Source organism: Ahaetulla prasina, chromosome 1 (genome assembly GCF_028640845.1).
Source record: "Ahaetulla prasina isolate Xishuangbanna chromosome 1, ASM2864084v1, whole genome shotgun sequence".
Lineage (NCBI taxonomy): Eukaryota > Metazoa > Chordata > Lepidosauria > Squamata > Colubridae > Ahaetulla > Ahaetulla prasina.
The window spans coordinates 111,053,190-111,076,772 of record NC_080539.1 but is presented as its reverse complement, the minus strand read 5'-3'; the positions used below and the strand labels follow the sequence as shown (position 1 = coordinate 111,076,772).

The 23,583-nt window shown below is 40.4% G+C and overlaps 1 long non-coding RNA gene across 1 annotated transcript; it reads left to right on the top strand.

The window, feature by feature from the left end:
- The first annotated feature begins 3,083 nt into the window (after positions 1–3,083).
- On the top strand, positions 3,084–15,207 carry LOC131193078 (uncharacterized). The gene is made up of 3 exons (XR_009153842.1): positions 3,084–3,364; positions 12,228–12,345; positions 15,121–15,207. It is a non-coding gene; the product is annotated as an uncharacterized LOC131193078 (long non-coding RNA).
- The last annotated feature ends 8,376 nt before the right edge of the window (positions 15,208–23,583 follow it).

Below are 23,583 nucleotides of genomic sequence, written 5' to 3'. Positions count from 1 at the left end.
TTACTTGGCTGATGCCATTTTTGCCAAGTCTGTGTCACTGGTGGTTTCTCAGTAGTGCCAACCACAGCTCCCTAGTGCCAGCTGTGTCCTTTCCCCACAGCATCAGTGGAAGCTGAAGCTCACTAGTTTATCCATTGGTCCTTCCCACTTTTCTCCCTCCACTGCACTGGTTAGCCTGACAGATCATGGGTGGTAATGGTGAGAGAGATTGGCTGAAGTAGGAGACAGTGCCCAATTCTCTTTGCAATTCTTTCTTCATACTTGTGTCCAGTGGGTTGGGCAACTGGCTAACCTCTCCAGTTCAAATCACCCGCCTGCATTCACCAAATCCTGACTCAATGCACAATGAAGAAGAGAATAGGCAGTTGGTTTTCTTTCTGGGAAGTGAAGCTCAGTGGGAAGAGAAATGGAGTCAGGGGCTCCAGCACTTTTTAGGCAAAAATCTAACCTTCCTTACCAGTTCAGAAATGCATGTGCGCGTGTGTGCACATCACAATTCAAGGTGCTGGTTACCACCTTTAAAGCACTCCATGGCCGAAGACCGGGTTACTTACAGGACCACCTACTACCACCGGTAGCTTCCCATCGACCTGTGCGCTCCCACAGGGAGGGCCTCCTCAGGGTGCCGTCGGTTAAGCAATGTTGGCTGGCGACCCCCAGGGGAAGGGCCTTCTCTGTGGGGGCTCCTGCCCTCTGGAACGAGCTGCCTCTGGGGCTTCGTCAACTCCCCGACCTCTGGACTTTCCGCCGCGAGCTGAAGACTCTTTTATTCCATCGTGCAGGGCTAGCTTCAATATAGTTTCAATATAATTTTAAATTTTTAATGGGGTTTTATTTATTTATTTTAAATTTTAGCCATATATTGAATTAATTTTTTAAATGATTCTTAACTTTTGTTATATGTGTTTTTATCAGCTGTAAACCGCCCTGAGTCCTTCGGGAGAAGGGCGGTATAAAAATCTAAATAATAATAATAATAATAATAAAACATGTGCACGCAGACCTTCTGCACATGCGCAAAACCTTCTGCGCATGTGCAGAAGGTAAAAAATACATTATTTCCTGGTTAAAACCAGGAAGTAGTGATATCTGGGTGGGCTTCGTTCCATCATCGCTACCGGATCGCTGAACCACCGGCCACGATTGCTACTGGATTGCGCGATCCGGTCTGAACCAGCAGCATTTCACCCCTTCTTTTAGGTCATGAGTCCCCAAACACTTTAGCTCAACTTCATGAATTTTCAGATTGTTCATCAATCCCCAGATATTTATTATCTGAAAAAAATAAAATACTGTGTTAACTAATAGTACTACGAATAACAATAACACTGACACTTTGAATAGTCTCATTGATACTGACCACTTTGGGGGACATTTTAGGGAATAAATGGGATCTAGACTTTGAAGGGAGGCTGAATATGGAATGGTAGTTCAAAGCAGAAGAGCTCCCCTTCTGTCCTCTCCTTTCTGTGGGGAGGGTTTAACAGCAACGAGTTTTGTGGATTTCTCAGGCCAAGTCTTTGGTTACTTACTCTGCAGCTATTTGGCTAGCATTTCAACTTGCCTGCAAGAACTTTCCTGACCCCAGAATTAATATCCTTCCAGACTAAGAAGGAAAACAGCACTGTGCACATTGTATATTGCTCTACTTGGGACTATGGAGTCTGGGTTGGTGGGTGAGAATGGGAATTCATGCTATGGTGACCATGCCTTCGAGACTAGGGCAGCATCAGTTTGCTAGGCAGGCTTATTCAAGCACTGCCCCACAATCCAGTATGTGATATAATTGGTGGTTGTCTGCCATGAGTTTTGGGATGTGGGGTAGACGGCATTCAGTCACTACAGGTAGTCCTCAACTTACAAGTATTTGTTTAGCAACCATTCAAAGTTACAGTGGTACTGAAAAAAGTAGCTTGCAACCAGTCCTTGTACTTATAATTATCACAGCTTCCCACAGTTACCTGATCAAAATCCGGGTGCTTAGCAACCAGCATATATTTACAAGGGTTGCAGCATCTCAGGATCATACGATTGCCATTTGTGACTTTCCCAGCCGGCTTCAAAAAGCAAATTCAATGAGAGAAGCCAGACTCATTTAATGACCACATGATTCACTGAACAACTACAGTGATTCGCTTAACCACCATGGCAAAATACTAGGTTGTAAAACGGGTGTTAGTTAACAACCAAATCGCTTAGCGATGGAAATTCTGGTACTAATTGTGGTCAGAAGTCAAGGACTACCTGTAGAGCAATGACATCAAGAAAGCCTTACATGTATTTGTGATGAACAGAGAAGGCCTGCTAGCCAGGTATCAGAATCAGCCTGTGAGGGGGAATTTTTTTGACCATATCCTGCAGGCATCCCAGATACCAGAGGAAGGAAGTGATCCCAAAGCACAACTGTAGAACCTAGTTATTATGTCATGCCCGGTAACCATCCCAACAGGCATCAAAATGCCACATATGTCTCACCTGTAGGAGATGCACCCCAACAAAATGCTAGGTCTTCATCCAAGAGCAGAGCTCTTAAAACTGGGGAGCTTCTCTTGCAGGCAGGACTACACGGTACATACGACTCATTACTGTATATGGCTGTGGTTTCAAACAGCTTTTCTGCCACAATACACATACAGAGCGGTAGAATTGCCACTACCGTTCGCCTTCAGAATGATCCAAGTGAGTCCCGCTGATTTCAGCGGGATTTAGCCCTGTGTAAAATTGCAAAGAAATTAGTTGAGATCTGTCAGCGGGCTGACATTTCAGAGAATAAAAGACCCGAGTTGATCTTCACCCAGTTGCTCTTTACCCTTTTCCGGAGCTCACCCAGATCCCCCCAATAATAGAAAACGGAGCAATTTAGATTCTAAAAAACCCATCCTACCAAAAAAAAAAAAAAAAAAAACCCAAGTGGGGCGGGCGGGTGGGGAAGCGGCTCTGAATTTCCTCTCCTCTGTCCTGCTGTTTCTCCAGATCCAGCTTCTGTACCATGCGGAAATCCCTTCCTCCTGGGATAAAATGATGGGGGAGGGTGTGTGTGAGAGAGAGAGAGAGAAAGAGAGAGAAGCCGGCAGAAAGGTTTTCATCGGATCCACTCAGAAGCCACCCAGATCGAGCGCCCGCCTCTTTCCCTTCCTCATTCATTCCCATCGCCAGCCGCTGGTAATGTTTGACCGCCTCCTTCCTGGTTGTTAGTTGCGAGGCTGCCTACCCAGGCGGCGAGTTGTTGTGGACGTTGGAGATCGTGCGCCCAAAACGAAGGCGGGCCGGGGAGTGCTGTGGCGGGATCCCGTCTCGGGGCAGCTGGAGCCTGTTCCCTCGGCTCTTTTTTTCTTTCTTCTTTTTCGCTTGCAACGACAAACAGGTAAGTCCCGGACAAGGGTTTGCCTTCTTAAAGCTGGGGCAAACTCCAAAGTTTTGCTTGGGGTGGGAGTGGAGTGGGAAGGCGGGCGTCGAAGCTCCTAAGCCAGGGCACCATGGAGATCTACTTACGCTGTTCCGTCTCCCTCCAGTATTTCTTTCTGCTTAGAAGAATCGCGTCACACGTCAGCGCCTTCGAAGTGTACAACTTTACCTTCCCTCTCCTTCCCTTTGGCCGCTTCTCGTTAGCCGAGGACTTTGACTTTTATTATGCTGACCCGTTGTCGTTTCTGACTCAGGAAGGGAAAGAACAAGTGGGGAGTTTGTTGAAAAGGGTCAACTTGGAGTCAAGAAACTATCCCTGAAGGAGGAGGACACAGGTCGTCCTCGACTTAACAACAGTTCGTTTACTGACCTCTCAAAGGCCCCTGACTTACCATGCTTCTCCCCCCCATCATCCTGTTATCGAAATCCAGATGCTTGGCAACTGGTTCATACTTATGACTGTTGCCTTGTCCCAAGATCACATGATCACCTTTTGCAACCTTCTGACAAGCAAAGTCAATGGGGAAGCCAGATTCACTTATCAACTGCAATGTTTCACTTAACAACGGTGGCAAGAAAAGTTGTAACACGGGACAGAAGTCACCTAAGTATGATCTTTCTTAACAACAGAAATGTTGGGCTCAATTGTGGTTGTAAGTAGAGGACTATCTATCTCTGCCACAATCTGCCTACTGCCTACTTTTGGGATGCTGGATGGGGTTGGGGGTTCAATGATCATGTCTCCTGTCTGTGCATACCTGAATATTGTTAACCTTGGCTAGAAAGAGGATGGGTTTAAACTGAAGATGTATTCCAGCCAATGGGAACATTTTAACTGCAGGTTAGATACCAACAGGTGTTCATCATATAATTTTTCAAAGGAAGCCTCCGAGGAAGCCTTTAATGCATTTATATGAATGTAAACACATTTGTGTGGGCTAAACCAAACTGTGGCTTGTTTAGCCTCAGCATAATGTGAATTCAGTTGTTGTTTATTTAAAACCACAGCTGAGCAAAGAATGGCTTAATGGAATGTGAGATTGTCATCCTATTGAATGAGGAGAGAACTTTGAAGTAATGAATTGTGCATAGCTTTGGAGTATAATTGTTCGCTCCTAGACGGACAACTTTGCCAAAAAAAAAAAATCACACTATAGATCATATTAGAAAATAATCGCTTATTGAAAATCAGCATGTGAGCTTTAGAGCTTAATCTGTAGAGGCTGCAGGCAACTTCTACTTAATCTGAGTCATACAGAACTCTGAGCTGTACAGATTTAAGCACCAATCACTACGGCCCCCCATTCCATTTGTTTATCTTGTTTTAAAAGTCTCTTATCTGATGAAGTGTTTTGCTAAAACTGAAAGCTTGCATCTATTGCAATGGTTCCCAACGTTTTCTATGCTCCACATTCTTAGGAAATATTTGATTAATGTTTGCACCCCCTACAAAAGTAATTATCACTCATCACTAAGGGACACAAGCCACTCTTTGTTGCACCCCCTGAAATACCATCTTGTACTCTCTGCGGGTGCAGGGACTCCAGGTTGTAAAAATCTATTGATCTATTGTGAAAATCCAGTTGGTTTAATGAAGGCATTGCCAAGGTAGATTTGTCACCTGGATATATTTGTAATTTATGATAAAGGAAAAGCATTCTGCACATGATCAGCAGCACTCATTTTAATTCTTTTCAGAAGGAGGAACATTTTGCACCTCAGTATGTACAATATCATGTACCATTTATAACACCTTAAATAACAAATGTTCAATAAATCAAAATAGAGCTGGAAAGGACCTTAGAGGACTTCTATTTCACCCCCTTCTCAAGTAGGAGAACTTTCAGACAAGTGACTATCCAGTCTCTTAAAACCCTCCCACAACTTCTGAAGGCAAGCTGTTCCACTGGTTAACTGTCCTCACTGTTAGGAAGTTTCTCTTTGTTCCAGATTGCTTCTCTCCTTGATTAGTTTCCATCCGTTGTTTCTTGTCCTGCCCTCTAGTGTTTTAGAAAATAAATTGACCCCCTCCTCTTTGTGGCAGCCCCTCAAATACTGGAATACTGCTATCATGTCTCCCAAGTCCTTCTTTTCCCTAGACTAGCCAAACCCAAATCCTGCAACCATTCTTCATATGTTTTAATCTCCAGGCCTTTAACCATCTTAATTGCTCTTTTTTCTACTTTTTTCAAAGTATCAACATCTTTTTTGTAATGTGACCAAAACTGGATGCGGTATTTCAGGTGTGGTCTTACTAAGGCTTTATAAATCTGTACTAATACTTCATGTGATTTTGATTCTATCCCTCTCTTTATACAAAAATTAGCTTTTTTGGCTGTTGCCGCACACATCCGACTCATGTTTAAGTGATCATCCACTAGGACTCCAAGGTCCCTCTCACAGTTACTGTTTTTGAGCCAACTTTCGCCTAATTTGTACTTGTACCTTTGGTTTTTTCTGCCCAGGTATAAAACTTTGCTTTTTTTTCCACGTTAAATTTCATTTTTTTGGATAGGGCCCATTGTTTAAGTCTGTCAAGATCTTTTTGGATCCTGAGCTTGTCTTCGGGGGTGTTGGCTATTCCTGTCATCTGCAAATTTGAAGAGTTCCCCTTCTATTCCCTCAACTAAGTCATTTATGAAGATATTGAAGAGTAGTGAGCCTAAGACGGAACCTTGTAGTACCCCACTGCTTACTTCCCTCCATGTAGATGTAGTACCATCAAGTATTACTTGTTGAGTACAGTTTGTCAGCCAGTTACAAATCCATCTGGTTGTGATGCTGTCTATTTTTCTAGCTTACCAAGAAGTAAGTTGTGGTTTACTTTGTCAAATGTCTATATATACCATACTATGTTCACAGAATTTCGCTGGTCTACTAATTTAGTCAGTTTGTCAAAGAATGAAATAAAATTGGTTTGGCATGATCTGCTTTTAACAAACAGATGTGCTGGCTACTAGTTATAACTTTGTTTCTAGATGTTCATAGATCTGTTTTTTGATTATTTTTTCCTGTATCTTCCCAGGTATACAGTAGATATTAGGCTGATTGGTCTGTAGCTTCCTGGGTCTGTTTTTCCCCCTTTTTTGAAGATATAATATAATATATAACATTATAGCTGGGATGGGAGACAGTTTATGTCATAAGACTCAGTTTATTTCACCTATCTACTGACAATTGGCCACTTGATTATCAACTAATTCAAAGAGTTGCCGAGAAACAGCAGCTAAGGAATTGGTAGCTCCCAGTTGAAACATTTTTCCATTCATGTCCTGAACTATTTACTCTTCAGTTCACTCCTCGTATCAATTGATAATGTTCTGCCTTGGAGGGTAACAGGAATGGCAATGTTATTAGAAGGGATGTGTTTTATGTGGGGCAACAGATTCCTGCACTGCTTTTGATCTATTTCATTTATGTCAACACTGCTAGTAAAGTCTAGAGAAAGATAATAATAGGAGGCAGCAAGGCTGGGGATCAAGAGTTATGCATTTCCCCAGTAGAGCTCTCCCTAATCCAGGCCTTTAAACATTAAGGAACTTCATTTCATTATAATTGTTGTGATAAAAGATGTCTTCTAGGGGTTTTCCTGTGCACCAAGCAAAATAATGTTTATTTAAAGGAGGCTTTGTTCTGTAATACTTTCCCAGAGGATAATGTAGAAAAGCACTAACAGCAGCCTTGGTGCTGCTGATATATTCTCAATCTTCCAGGAAAATTAAAAATAGGCAACTGCCAGTGAGAAGTAAGCATGTAATTATTTTGATAAGTTAGGTCTGTTCTGAAATAGTTAACATGGGGAGAAGAGCTTTTGTCACAAACACTCCAGGGAAAAATTCAGTTCCTCCCCCTACCCCCATGCCGATCCAAAGAAAGGCTTTGGAAGAGAGGCTAAAAATTGTTGCAACTCTCTCAGGACTTGTTTTATAATTAGCAAAAATGCCTGATACTCATCACCATTTTCCCTGGAAACTCTTTAATTATCATACTGGAATGGAAGCCAATTCTATTTATTGGATTGTGACAGAAATACCAGTTTACGATCACTGAAAAGCACTTTCTTCTCTCTCCCTCTCCCTCTTTCTCTCTCTCCCTCCCTCCCTCCTTCCCTCCCTCTCTCACCTTTTCTTGTTTATTTTATTCTACTTGTCCCATCTTGAAATCTGGTGCTTAATTACTTAACTCTGTAAGTGTTGATCATTTGGATAAAGAACAGTACCACCCGTTTTCAAAAAGGAAAATCAAAAAGCTGGCTGGGTGACTTTAAGCCACTCACTGTCTCAGCCCAACCCACCTCACAGGATTGTTGTGGAGAAAATAGGAAGAGGAAGAAATGTTAGGTATGTTCACCACTTTGAGTTATTTATAAAAACAATAAAAGCAGAATATAAATAAACAAATAAAGCAGCAACTACTGAGCCACTGTGGCGGAGTGGTTAGAGTGCAGTACTGCAGGCTACTTCTGCTGACTGCCGGCTGCCTGCAATTTGGCAGTTCAAATCTCACCAAGCTCAAGGTTGACTCAGCCTTCCATCTTTCCAAGGTCGGTAAAAAATGAGGACCCAAATTGTTGGGGGCAATATGCTTACTCTGTAAACCACTTAGAGAGGGCTGTAAAATACTGTGAAGCGGTATATACATCTAAGTGCTATTACTAGCTCAAGAAAAGATTCTTTAGAAGAATTTTTAAAAACTATAGTACACTTAACTTGAGTGGGGAAGCTTAAAACAAAACACAAAAGACTGAATATAATCAGAAAGTATAGGAGCCTAACTCAATAAAAAGGAAAACCCACACAAAATAGCCAAGGAGTACATTGGAATGATATGTCTTAGAAAAAAGAATGTTTTCCCAAGCAGCTAGAATCTTGTAATAGGAATACTGCAACACATTACATATCTCACTACTAAGTTCCTTATGTTTCTGTAGCTAGTTTGTATAAATCTCTTCTGTATGATCAATAGAGGCAAAGTAAAATCTCCTTCAACCTAAGCGACCCATGTAGTTTTCTTGGCAACAGCCTGAAAGCGAAGAATTTCCTGTGCTTTGTTTATTTACAACAGTAAAATCTTTGTGGGAGGGTCCAATTTACCATACGGTAGCATGTTTTGTGGATCTCTATTGAGAAACTTCACTTCCTTCCTTCGCCCAGGGATTATTTGGAGTACCAGGACATTACAAATAACGGGAGTTTTTCTTGTTCCATGTCTGTGGAAGAGACATGCTGACACAGTTCCTGTGTGGAATGCTGACAAAGGAATAAGGGGAAAACAGATTCTGTTGGTTATAAGGAACTTGGATGAAACTCAGAAAAAAATATTGTGGCAATTTAGAACTGACTGATTCTCTTGAACAAAATGACTGATTTTTACTATGATTAATCCTAATCAATCCACTGTAAAATGAAGGTCTCTTCCTTGAAGATTATGGACCATAATCTACCACTTTTCTCCAGTGGAGGTTAGTAGATAGATATTTTGTGACGTTCCAACCTAAGGCCAAGAGTGTGTGAATGGATTGTAGTGTAAGAAAAGAAAATAGATATAAAGAAGTGGCTCCCAGTATTCTTTACAGCAGTTATAAGAACAAGTACCGTATATACTCGAGTATAAGCCGAGTTTTTCAGCACGTTTTTTGTGCTGAAAAACGTCTCCTCGGCTTATACTCGAGTATATACGGCTTATACTCGAGTTTTTTTTTTTTCCCTTTTTTTCACATTATACCGGCCGGCGCGAACTTGGCGGGCTTTTGCTTTAGCGCGGGGAAGCCCTGCCGGTGCAGTGAGAGGGCGGGGCGGGGGAGCCGCCAGCCTTCTCGGCCGAGGGAGGGAGGGTTTCGCCGACCGGTAGGTGCCTCATTTCCCACCCTCGGCTTATACTCGAGTCCCCAGTTTACCCCAGTTTTTGGGGTAAAATTGGGGACCTCGGCTTATACTCGGATCGGCTTATATTCGAGTATATACGGTATATCAGCTATGAAATCCACTTAACTTCACTACCGGTTTGGAAATGTGAGTGCGCACCTCTTCTGTGCATGTGCAGAGGGTCAAAAACGGGACGTAATGATGTCCCAGTGGATGGGCGGAGCCTCCCACCACCGGCAATATGAGTTCGCGCGAGCCGGATAGATCCAGCCAGATTTCAGTGCTGAAGTATATTTTAGCCTCTCTCTTTCACATTACAGTCTAGCCCTCTTCTTTCTATAATCTATTCTACCTACTCATCAACATCATAAATCACAAGTTCATTTTTTATTTACATAGAAAAAGTCCACAAGAGACTTCCAGTCACCAATAAATGTAGATGGCTTTTCTCTAATCAAAGAGGTCAATCTATCAATTTCAGCAAAAGCTGTCACTTTCACCAACCATTCCTCCATACTGGACCCTGTTAAATCTTTCCATTTCTGTGCATATAGTAATCTTGCCAGAGTAATGATATATTGACATAATCTCCCACAGCTTTTTTTAATTGTTTATGTATTAATCCTGGAGCATAGTTGGGTTGGAGATTAGCAAGACCATGTTCAAGACCCTAAAGTGCCATGGGTTGAGATGAGCTCTCGTCCTTTGCTCCAGCTGCTGCTGGTGTCATGAAAGGAGCCCCCAACTGGACATCCTCCAGGCAATGATGATGTCAATGATGGCAAATCCTTTCAACCCAGAAGCACCTTGGTACTTCTGACATGAGTGCAATGTGATCCATTAATCCTAAAAAGAAAATGTTCTGGCTTCAGCATCTTTAAAATCATCTGTATCAAAGAATGTATTTCAATCCAACATATTTTAGCTTTTTACATGTCCACCGAGCATCATAAAATGTCCCTTCATGTTATTCACACGTCCTTCCAAACGTTGGCATGAAATTAGCCATATTTCTAGAAACTGGATAGAAAGGGGCTATGTGCCAAATTAATAAGATAAGGACATAAATGCATTGAGAAAGCAAAAATTGATAGCTTTAAAAGTTTGTTTATTTTGCAGGTGAGAACCACAATATATCCCTTACATACCTAAGCTGTAGAAAATCATGTTACCTATAATATAGTTTTAAGAATGTACCCTCAATTTTCTTTTTAATAAGTAATCATTGATCTGCTTTACAGAATGCTTTTAAACCAGAGTTTACATTTCATCCCTGCTGCCAAACATCCGACTATTTGATATTATAATTTCACGTCGAATACTGTGATTACAAAAGCTCCACATGTGACATTTGTTCAAAACCAGCCACAGTTTATGCAATTTTAAGAATTAAAAGGGGGGAAAAAAACCCCTCTCACAACTAGGATTATATGTGCATGTTCAGCACAGGATTAGAAACTCCTTGGAGACTGAGTTTCCCCCAACTTTTGATTGCTGTTGTTTCTTTAGATCTGATTCAGGAAATTGAGTTATTTGTATTATTCTTTTATGTGAGGTAGTCCTCGACTTATGACCACAATTGAGCCCCAAATTTATGTTGTTAAGTGAGATATTTGTTAAGTGAATTTTGCCCCATTTTATTACCTTTCTTGCCATGGTTATGTGAATTACTGCAGTTGATAATTTAGTAACCCCGTTGTTAAGTGAATCTGGCTTCCCCATTGACTTTGCTAGTTAGAGGGGCACAAAAGGTGATCACATGACCTTGGGACACAGTAATGCTCATAAATATGAATCAGTTGCCAAGCATCTGAATTTTGATCACATGGTCATGGGGATGCTGCAAAGGTCATAACTGTGAAAAACGGTCATAAGTCACATTTTTCAGTACTGTTGTAACTTTGAACGGTCACTAAACAAACTGTTGTAAGTCAAGGACTACCTGTAGTTAGCAGGATTTAGAGGTGGATTGTGCTTACAGAGAATGACTGGCCCAAAGTCACCCAGCCCATTATTCATGACTAATGCAGGACTAGAACTCACAGTTCCTAATTTCTAGAACAGCACTTCAACCACTAAACCAAACCGGCCCTCATGATTTCTTGATTTGATCTGAAAAATTGGACCGATTTTAAATCAGTTTGAATGTCTTAAATGCATTTGAGATGGATAATTGACCATCAAAGAATTGAGGCAGTCTGAATCTCCATTTTGATTCAGACAAATATCTTATGTGCATGTACAGATAGGAGGTAGCTGCAAAAAATGACCTAGCTTTCAAAATAGTGGGCATGTTTGGCCATCAAATCCCCATTCCTTCTTCTTTTCCTTATATTTTATATAAAAAGGAGAGGTTTTCTTTGCCCTGTTGTGCCCACTTTGGAGCCAATGACCATGACTGTAGTGAAATCCTTTCTACTGTCTAAATCAGATAATTTTAGCAGACTAGACAAATCAAGCTTTCACTAAGTCGGCACAAATATTTGCAGAACTAATAGCATGTGTATGACATTATGACTTGTTCAATAAGTTGATTATTGTATGTGATGCCTTAACAAACAAATGGACAATTTGGTTGCTCATAAATCATCTGATCTTTTTTCTTCCCCTTTGATTAATTCAATTGCATTGCAGCTGTTGTGCTTCTAAAGTGTGGCTTTGAAAATTTGCTGATTCTGTCTTAGTTGGGATTTGCTTTAATGGCAAGCAAAACCATTGCATGAAAAAACCAAACCCAATTAGTAAGCAATGTTTAAAGTAATATTTTAGCCAAGTTCAGCTGAAAATATCTTGAAAATATACCAGGTGCACAAAAAAGATTGTTTAGAAGGGTCTTAACACAGACTACACCAACTTGGAAGTGCCTTCAAGAATTACTGTATCTCATGAAACTTCTGTAAAGTGGCAGGATTTGTCCATACTAATTATGTCTCTTAAATTACTGTTTATTTTCTTAAGAAACTGCAAGAATACACTTGAAGGGTTGGAAAGTTATTCTTGAAGTTGACAGAACAGTTATAAACATGGGAGCCAGTTTGGTGTAATGATGAAGGTGCTGACCTAGAAACCAAGAACTGTGAGTTTTAGTCTTGACTTAGACTAGACTTAGTTCTAATCTTGACCTGAAAGCTAGCAGGGTGGGTTTGGGCCAGTGGTGGGATTCAGCCAGTTTGCACCACTTCGGGAGAACCGGTTGTTAACTTTCTGAGCAGTTTGGCACACTGGTTGTTGGGAGAAATTATTAGGGCAGAGAACAGGTTGTTAAATTATTTGAATCCCACCGCTGGTTTGGGCCAATCATTCTCTCTCAGCCCAACCCACTGCACAGAGTTGTTGTGGGGAAAATAGGAGGAGGAAGGAGGATTAGATATGTCTGCGACTTTGAGTTACTTATAAAGTAATAAATTTGAGATAAAAATCTAATTAAATAAGTAAATAAAATGAAATCCAGTAGAATGCCCAGCCTCCCTGGCTTGTCAATTTAGGTTTGCCAATGCCAGCTGAAACCAATCTTGGGGATTTTTCCTCTCCGCTAAATGTTTGCATTGGCTTAATAACTGCTAATTAAAATTAATTGCCTGCAAAGTAAAGCTTCCCACATACAAACACTAATTGATCCCTCTCTGCATACCAATCTCACATATAGATCCATACAAATTTATGGAAGAAAACCCCATGCCTTTGCACACAGATTTATTCTGCTCCCTTTTTTTCACCAGAATCATGAAAAAAAGAAGGTTCATATGATTCTGGATCGACTGCTGCACATTAGAACTGCATATGTTATTCTTGGCTACATCCATAGTAATTTTAATGTATTAAGACAATGTATTGTAGATTTGGAGCAGGGGTGAAATGCTCCCGGTTCGGACTGGATCGCCTGATCCGGTAGTGATGGCGGCTGGTGGTTCGGAGAATCAGTAGCAAAAATCCCTGCCCCCCCGCCATGCCCAGCTGAGCCGCGCGATCATCAGAAGGTTTTTTTTACTTTTAAAGCATTTTTTCTTCGCCCGAAAAAATGCTTTAAAAAGTAAAAAAAAAGCCTCTGATGATCAGAGCTGGGATCAGAGCTCAGCTGGGATCGTCAGAACCTTTTAAAAGCATTTTTTCTACAACCTCTTTGGCCAAAAATGCTTTTAAAAGGTTCTGATAATCAGGCAACTCAGCTGGGATCATCAGAACCCTTTAAAAGCCTTTTTTTGGTAGAAAAAAAGCTTTTAAAAGTAAAAAAAAAGTTGTCCATGCCCACCCAGTCACATTACTCCCCAAACCATGCCAACAGAACCAGTAGTAACAAATTTTACATTTCACCCCTGATTTGGAGGAACATAGAGGTTGGCTAGAGCTGCAGATGTGTGCTATAAAAATCCAGGCAAAGAATGTCAGAAATGGCCTATAGAAAATTCTATTTCCAGTGATCATTCTCAGTTCTGTTATCCACATCTGATTCAACACCAGAAAGTTTGTAGCAATGGAATATTGGTATCTCTAATTTGTCAATATCTTTTTTCAAACAAGGAATAAGGAAGAAGACTTTCAAACCATATTGGTCACTGTTTTATTCTATTAATAGCATGTTACTTCCCCTGCCCAGTTTTTTCAATGTTATATTTATCAATTTAGAACACACGTTGATCATTTAGTATTGATCTGTGTAATTATACCTTTTGTTGATTACTTTAGCAAAATAAAGAAAATCAAGAAGGTGGGGCACAGAGAAGATAAGATGATGGGGCAGCTGCACCGAGAAGGGATGAGAAAAAAAATTGGATATGGAGTAAATAGGAATTCTAATAATAAATAAACATAGAGAGCATTTCCTGCTGCAATGCCCTTAGAAACTAATTTGGAACATTTGGAGCTCTTACAGCAATTGAGTGAAGCGAAGTGTTAAACGTCCAGTGAGTCTAAAGTACATTTCTTGGCCTTTAGCACTTCCTCTTTCTTTTAGGTGCTTACGTCAGGATGTGTGCTTTCCCTGATGTGAAACTCTTTAGAGCTTTTGATCTGGGAAGTAGTATATCTTAGAATAATCTTCAGCCGTTTCATAGTCCAGTACTATTGGCAAATATTATTTTCTTTGTTTTCTAGGGAGTGATTTAAAAAAAAGAATAAGATCAGCTCTGAGAAAGAGTCCTGTTTCTTATAATTTTGCATTTTGGTCATAATCTATTAGCATGTTTATAGTTCCCAGGCCAGGAACTGTAGTCCAACTGCTTGGAACTAGATTTAGAGAATGGCTTTTATAATAAAGCTTAACTGAAAAGTCCCACTTGTTTGATTATCTCTAGAAATTGTCATTTGTCTACTTAGTTCCTATAACATCTGTGTTGCTATGTTTTATTTTCTTTTTGCACTTTTTCAATGCATGGAAAGGGAAAAATTTGTGTTCTTATTGTATGCTACATTATTATAATCGATGAGCTCTTAGATGATGAATTATATATGTTCCCCCCCCCCCAATAAACAGGACTTAAAGATTTGGGTTTGTTACTATTGTGACAAGTTTATTTAAAGCAGATTAAAATGAATATTACCTTTCTAAAGTGAACAAGTATTTGTCATCTTCTCGGATGAGCCCAGACTATTATTGACCTGGATCTGACGTATGTACTGTGGGTTCCTTGATGCTCTCTGAGCTTGGTTGTTTTCTTGCAGACATTTCAATACCCAAACTAGGTAACATCATCAGTGTCAGCACCGGTGAGCAACCAAGGACCCCTCATTTCAACCCTGAGCTACAAAACAAATATTCTTCTTTATTGATGCATGTTCTTCATTTTCAGTCATTTATTAAGCATGGCCTCAATAGATGAATAACTTCCTGCTGCTCTTTTTATTGAAATCACAGCTGTGTTTGAACTTTTCATGGAATCCAGCCCAGGCTGTAACAGGACATTGAAAAAACAGGGCTAAAGAGGAAATTCTGAAACCAGAAGTAAGTTTACTGAAAGAGGAAAGCACTCCGAAAATATTCCATTGAATAATGTGCTATCTTATTCTGTAGCTATCACGTTTGCTACTATGTGTGGAGTGCAAAAAATCCAGACAAGCCAGCAGCAAAGAATGTTTTCTGTATCTCATTCTAGCTCGGATATGATAGCTGCATTTGAATCACTGTTCATGTGCTTTATGCTTTACATAATAATATTAACAACAATAATATATTCAATTTATATGCTGTCCTACTCCCAGTGACTCATTTAAGTACAGTTACTTCCTCAACTATATTTTAGCTTAATTCAGGGAGTAGACCTAGACAGCTTGTTACCTGTAAATCCCAGGAGTCGAACTTGAAATAGTCAGTTTGTTAGAAGAGCAGAAATTATAAAACTAGCCAATGTTCTATCATTCATTCACATGGGCTAAAAGCAGTCCTTGATTTAGACTACAATTTTACCAGATTTTCCGTTGCTAAGCAACAGTGGTTAAATGAGTTGTATCTAATTTTACGACCTTTTTTCCCTTTGGTTGTTAAGCAAACCATTGCTCTTGTTAAGTAAATCATAAGTGAATCTGGCTTCCCCCATTGACTATTCATCGGAAGCTGGCTGGGAAAGTTGCAAATGGTGATCATACGACTCTGGGACACTGCACTCACGGTAAAAACTTGGTGGTTGCCAAGTGGCCAAATTTGCCTGTGGGGAGATTGTGAGGGTCATAAGTGCAAGGACCAGTTGCAAGTCACTTCTTTCAGAACTGTTGTAACTTTGAATGATTGCTTAAACAAATGGTTGTAAGTCGAGAACTACCTGTAATATACCAATGGTAATCTAGCAAAGATTAATGAATGAATTAAAAAATAGGACTCATAGGTTTGCTCATGTCTGTTACTTTTCTAAAGGGCTTTCAACTTTTCAAACCCAGGCAGTAAAAGTAGTTGCTGTTTTGGGGGAAATAGGAGGAAGAAGGCGTGCTGCAGTAGTGGGTTGCTACCAGTTCGGACTGGTTCTCAAGAACCGTTGGCAAAAATCTGGCCAAGTTCGCAGAACCAGTAACAATGCCCAGCTGGCCACGCCCCCGAACCGGTTCCCTTGGCCGAAGAGATTGTAAAAACAAAAGGTTTTAAAAGGCTTCTCTGGCAATCCCAGCTGAATTGCCTGATTATCAGAACCTTTAAAAAACATGTTTTCTACAAGCTCTTTTACCAGCTTCTATATGGGCAATTCATTTGATTTTTTTTCCTGGAGAGATATTCACAAAAAGGTATGAATCTGCATAATATAGTCATCATAGATATGGCTCCCTGCATTTGTATATTTTGAAAAGGCCTGGCCCTGCTGTCTTTAAGAATGCATCTTTAAAGTATCTTTAAAGTATCAGCCAGATGTTTTCATACTTGAGAATAACAAACATAAAAAATTCAGCAATACCAGCATTTTTGTTCTTTGCTCTTAAAACACCATCTTTAAATGGCTTCCCAGCAGCTGGGGAATGCCTCTGAAAGCTTCTGTTTAATGAAGACTCTGGGGGTGGATATATGTTCTCTGCTAATCTGCTATTAGGATTTATTTAAGTCTGGCTGGGCTAGAAGATGAATTGTGAATGAATCTGGCCATACTTATGCAAACAGGTGGAAAGTTCTCTGATTGCAAATTGGCTAGAAGTTGTGTCTGTGCTTAGAGAAATGCATATGGTCTCTGAGAGATTATATAAAAATCCATAATTAAGGAAGGCAATTATAGTTACCTCTTAAGGGTTAAAATCTTTTGGTGATTGGATATTTGCTTTGAAGGAAGTTAAAAGGAATTGAAGATAAGTGTGTGTATTATCTGTATCTTGAATAAACAGTGACTTTCTTTGTTGGCAGAATGTTAAGAATTATTTCCATGTTTTCCTTTAATGGCAGATCTCAGGTCCCTTTGCTCTACTCATTTCGTTTTGTGATGGGATTTGCACCTTGCACTTAGCTATCCTATGGCTTGTTTGGTTTTAGATTAGGGAGCTTTGTACACCTAATCTCAGCCTAGAGTTAATCATCCAAACTGAGTGCCAAGGGCTTTTTAGAGCAGAATGTGCTGTGAACAAAAAGCCTTTAATAAGAAACATATGGCTTTTCTCCAGACTTTTAAAAACTAGCATTCACCTGTTATCCTGAAATAAAGATTCAGATCCTGGTACTGATTGCTGGCTTCCAGGGACTGGCAAGTGCTGGGGCAACTAGGGCACTGATGTACAAATGTATTATTAAAGTATCATTATGGGTTTTCTGTTTTGTTTTCTGGAAAAACATTAACCCTAATAAATTAATAAACATTACAAAAAGATTCTGGGATTGTTCTAAAAGAAGTAATGTAAGTGATGCCCATAAGTAGGTACCTAAGAGCCCATATGAGACATTGGAAAAGTTTTTAAAAGGTAACGGGATTCTTCTATGGATGATTCTCAATAATTAATTTGGTTGTTAAACACTTTTGCCCCGTCTATTTTCCAGTAGGCTGGCAACCTTTTTATACAGGCAGTCCTCGGCTTACAACAGTTTACTTAGTGACCATTTGAAGTTACAACAGCACCAAAAAAAAGTGACTTATGACCATTTTTCACACTTATGACCATTGGAGCATCCCCACGGTCACATGGTTTATATTTGGATGCTTGACAATTGACTCAAATTTATGACGGTTGTTGTGTCCGAGGTCATGTGATCACGTGTTGCAACTTCTGACAATCCAAGTCATTGGGATAGCCAGATTCTACTTATCAACTGCAATGTTTCACTTAACAACGGCAGCAAGAAAAGTTGTAAAATGGGGCAAAAGTCACCTAAGTGTTTCGCTTAACAACAGAAATATTGGGCTCAATTGTGGTCGTAAGTCGCGGACTATCTCTGCCACAATCTGCTACTGCCTACTTTTGGGATGCTGGATGGGGTTGGGGGTTCAGTGATCATGCCTCTTGTGTGTGCATACCTGAATATTGTTAACCTTGGCTAGAAAGAGGATGGGTTTAAATTGACCGCATCCCCACGGCCGCATGGTTTATATTTGGATGCTTGACAGGGGGGCAGAGGTCGGCTCCGAGGCACCTCACTTGTGGGGTGCCGCAGGGGTCGATTCTCTCGCCCCTTCTGTTTAACATCTACATGAAGCCGCTGGGTGAGATCATCAGTGGTTTCGGTGTGAAGTACCAGCTGTATGCGGATGACACCCAGCTGTACTTTTCTACACCGGACCACCCCAACGAAGCTATCGAAGTGCTGTCCCGGTGTCTGGAGGCCGTACGGGTCTGGATGGGGAGAAACAGGCTCAAACTCAATCCCGCCAAGACAGAGTGGCTGTGGATGCCGGCATCCCGGTACAGTCAGCTAAATCCGCGGCTGACCATCGGTGGCGAGTCAGTGGCCCCGATGGAAAGGGTTCGCAACTTAGGCGTCCTCCTGGATGAACGGCTGTCTCTAGAAGATCATTTGACGGCCGTCTCCAGGAGAGCGTTCTACCAGGTTTGCCTGGTACCCAGTTGCGCCCCTTTCTGGACCGGGATGCCCTATGCACGGTCACTCACGCACTCGTGACGTCTCGCCTGGATTACTGCAATGCTCTCTACAAGGGGCTCCCCTTGAAGGGCATCCGGAGGCTACAGTTAGTCCAGAATGCGGCTGCGCAGGTGATAGATGGAGCCCCTCGTGGCTCCCGCATAACACCCATCCTGCGCAGGCTGCACTGGCTGCCTGTGGCCTTCCGGGTGCGCTTCAAGGTTTTGGTGACCACCTTTAAAGCGCTCCATGGCATTGGGCCGGGTTATTTACGGGACCGCCTACTGCTACCGAACACCTCCCACCGACCCGTGCGCTCTCATAGAGAGGGTCTCCTCAGGGTGCCGTCAGCGAGGCAATGTCGTCTGGCGACGCCCAGGGGAAGAGCCTTCTCTGTGGGGGCTCCCACCCTTTGGAACGAACTACCCCCCGGACTCCGTCAGCTTCCGGACCTTCGGACCTTCCGCCGCGGGCTTAAAACATACTTATTTAATTGTGCAGGACTGAGCTAGATTTTAAATTTGGTTTTAATTGGGTTTTAATTGGATGTTTTAATTAACGGGCTTTTTGAATAAGTTTTTTAACTGTTTTTATACTGTATTTATATGTTTTTAAATGCCTGTAAACCGCCCTGAGTCCTTCGGGAGATAGGGCGGTATATAAATATGATTAAATAAATAAATAAATAAATAAATAAAATTGACTCAAATTTGTGACAGTTGTTGTGTCCCAGGTCATGTGATCATGTGTTGCAATTTCTGACAATCCAAGTCAATGGGGAAGCCAGATTCACTTATCAACTGCAATGTTTCACTTAACAATTGTGTGACTAATTTAACAATGGCAGTGATTCTGTTAACCAAAGTAACAAGAAAAGTCATAAAATGGGGCAAACTTCACTTAACAAATTTCTCACTTAGCAACTTGAATTTTGGGCTCAATTGCGGTCGTAAGTCGGGGACTACTTGTAATAACTGCCTCAGTCTTTAAACTCGGGTTCCTCTCAGCACACACAATAGGAGTTTGAACTATAGTTCTGAAAAATTCCTGCTTCATAAAAGCAAAGAACTGACACAAAGCAAGAACAAAGGAACCAGCTTTCCTCTCCTGCAGCATTTCTTTCATCATCAAACTATTTTTTTTTTAAAAAATAAAGCATCATGAATTAATATAAACATCCGTGATAATGAGGGTAGTAGTCAACTTCTATAAATCGTGTTTGTGGTTTTCTTTCAGGGAGAAAGAATCATACAGTATGGTGGGAATCCTATCTGTAATTCTTGTGCATCATTCTTAACTACCGTATATACTCGAATATAAGCCGATCCGAGTATAAGCCGAGGTCCCCAATTTTACCCCAAAAACTGGGGTAAACTGGGGACTCGAGTATAAGCCGAGGGTGGGAAATGAGGCACCTACCGGTTGGGGAAACCCTCCCTCCCTCAGCTGAGAAGGCTGGCGGCTCCCCCGCCCCGCCCTCTCACTGCACCGGCAGGGCTTCAGTCCGGTAAAATGTGAAAAAAAGAAAAAAAAAACTCGAGTATAAGCCGTATATACTCGAGTATAAGCCGAGGGGCTTAAAAAAAAAAAACTTGAGTATAAGCCGTATAGACCCGAGTATAAGCCGAGGGGACGTTTTTCAGCACAAAAAATGTGCTGAAAAACTCGGCTTATACTCGAGTATATACGGTATTTTTTCCTTGAACTGTATTTCATCTAATTAATCTGATATACAACATAAGTTTCTCACTCTATATTGTGAACACTGTCTACTAAAAGAAAAGGAAACAGTGCAAAAGTCTCAACAGAAAAGCCATCTGGTGAACTAGTTGTGTTTCACTTCTCCTTTGATTGCTATGAAGCATAAAATGGCTTAGGGCCCGGGTACTTACGGGACCGCCTGCTGTTACCTTACTCCTCCCACCGACCCGTACGCTCACACAGAGAGGGTCTTCTCAGGGTGCCGTCCGCCAAACAATGTCGGCTGGCGGCCCCCAGGGGTAGGGCCTTCTCTGTTGGAGCTCCTACTCTTTGGAACAAACTTCCCCCTGGTTTACGCCAATTGCCTGATCTTCGGACCTTTCGCCGTGAGCTGAAAACGCATTTATTTATTCAAGCGGGACTGGCTTAAAAGTTTTATTAAATTTTAATTGGGGCTATTTATGAATTTTAGGGTTTTAAATTGACTGTTTTAAATTTCGGCCATTTATGTAATATGCTTGGTTTTAAGTTTCTGTTTTAATGTGTATATTGTGTGGTTTTATTATTTGGCTGTACACTGCCCTGAGTCCTTCGGGAAAAGGCGGTATAAAAATCTAATAAAATAAAATAAAATAAATAAAATAAAATGGGGACTGTTCCTCTGGCTAATGATAATAGGGGCAATGGAAAGCCCCTTCATTCTTACTGGTAGGGTTCCCAGAGATTACTGAGATATAGGTGGCAACACTTTGGGCAGCTTATCTGAGCTAGAAGTGAACTGACCTCTACTTAGATTTTTAAGGTTATAGATTAGACTGGAGAATTGAAAAAAATATTCCTGAAGATGGTAATGGCTCTCTAGTGCTGTGCTGTTGTTTATATGGCCAAATTATATGCAATCAACATATAAGCTTGACTTGAAAGACATTTATCTTTACTTATACCTTTTCAAGATGTGGTGTGAAGCAAACATTAAATGGATGTGTATCAGATGGAATGAAAATTTTCAATATAGCTATGGTGTTACTCTATCGGTTCAGTAAGATCCAGTGTATAATTCCCTGATGTTCCTATTTTATGCAGTTTTTGCATAAGATAGTGTAAATCCACCCATGAAGCTTATATGGCTTGTTCCACAAACCACGTATGTTGGTTTCTGACTGCAGCTGTTGAGCTATGAGCAGCTATGTGCTATCCAGCTATGAGCTATCCAGAGTCCTGTGTCAGTGTTTCTGGATTTTGATTCAGGCTTTCTCACAGTAGCCATAGTTTGTTGAGTAAGTTCCAATGGTTGATTCCATATATAAAGCAGGTTCATAAGCTATTATTTATCAAGATCAATGGTGGGATTAATACAATCTATCAGACCCAAATTAGGAAACCAAGTAGAGTATTATGCCATAAGTGGTACCAATTCAGATAATAATTTGAGGTCAAGAATTATTTTTCAGAAAAAGGAAAGAGGAAAGAACATCAACAAGAAGGGTTTCCCAGGTCTTTAATCTTTTTTAGACCCACATATTGGTCCTGATATAGTTAAGTATATTTACAAATCAGGCATTTTCATATAGGACAGGAGTGTCAAACTCATGGCCCACGGGCTGCATGCGTCACATACTGGCCACGCTTGATTTAGCAAAGGGGAAAAAAGTCGCAATATGTCATGTGACAATGCCGTGACGACACAAGTTTGACACCCCTGATATAGGAGATAAGTAAGCACCCATGTCTCTGAATTGAAATACAATTGAAAACATATTTTGTTTAAGTTTTGTTGTGTGTACTTTCAGTAGGATTTCTCTAATTTACTTCATTACATTGGGGTGGGTGAGTTGGGCACAAATTAAAAGGGTTGTAGCACTTTGTTCTTGCTTGAATATATTATCACAAAGTGAAGGAAAAGCAATAGTTGACTTGAAACATTTAAAATCCAAAATCTACAATTTGTAAGTATATTAATAATGGACATAAAACAACTTTAACATATGTTTGTAATATCCAGTTTGATGTCATTCGTGCGTCACAAACATTGTAGAATGAGATACTATCCCATGAGATAATATTAACAAATAGAGCAGATATTTAAGCATCAATAAAAACTGCATAATTTCAGAAGCTGCTAGAAGCCTATGTGACATTAAATTCATGTTAATATATCATACTTTGTTATTATTTTGGGGAAAAAAAATTGAAAAATAGCAGACACTTGACCCAAAACAAACAAAAACAAAAAAAATCCCCCAAAACAGTTATATAAACCAAAATGCAAAAGCACCCTGTTGAACAATGCAAAATGTTAATTTTTTTTTGCTCAGATTAAGCCTATTTGATCAGCCTATTTTGCCTGAAATAGCCATTTATAGCCAGCGTATTCAACAATCCGCCTGGCAATAGAGTAATCAAGTGCTTTGATTCTATGTCTTTCTCAGCACACAAATCCAGAATTCTGAACAACAGCGGCTTAGAGTTAACTAGCTTGATTGTTTTCCACTGCTTTCTCCTGCCAATGGAATGGATTAAGCCTAATGCAGAAGTTCCTGTGGTTTATTTAGGAGGTCAAGAATTTATTTTTGGTTTCCAATTATGGATTTGTTTGGAGGGGAGCAAACCAAAATGCTTGGTGTGTGCATGTCATGCCAAAGAGTGTAGCTGCTCCCAGTGGTAGGGAAAGCCAAGTGGTAGAAATTGAGCAGGATGTGCCAGCAAATTGTTTACATCTTGTTAAGACAGAAATCTTCAGAAATCTGACCAATTGCAATGGGTAAGCACAACTGTTCTTTTCATCTATACTGCAAGCAGAACTGCAACAATTTATATTCATTCTGGTGTTGATTTCTTTTGTTAAGATTGCCACCTAAAATAAGCGTTCTCTTTCCTCCCTATTTGTTTGTTTTTTTCTTCATTATCAAAGAAGAAAGGTTTATATCTCCTGGCAGAATTAGATGTCGAGATAGACAGCATCCATTTTCCTTAAAATGTATTTGAAGTTGTTAAGCATTTGCAGGTTGCATAATAAATCTATGCATCCTGTATCTACAGTAGATGAGAATTGATTAATGGTTGTTTTGTAAAACCTTTGCTCTTACGAAACTAATGTCAAAAGTAAACTTACAGAACAGAAAAGTTAGAAAATTGCTCTTC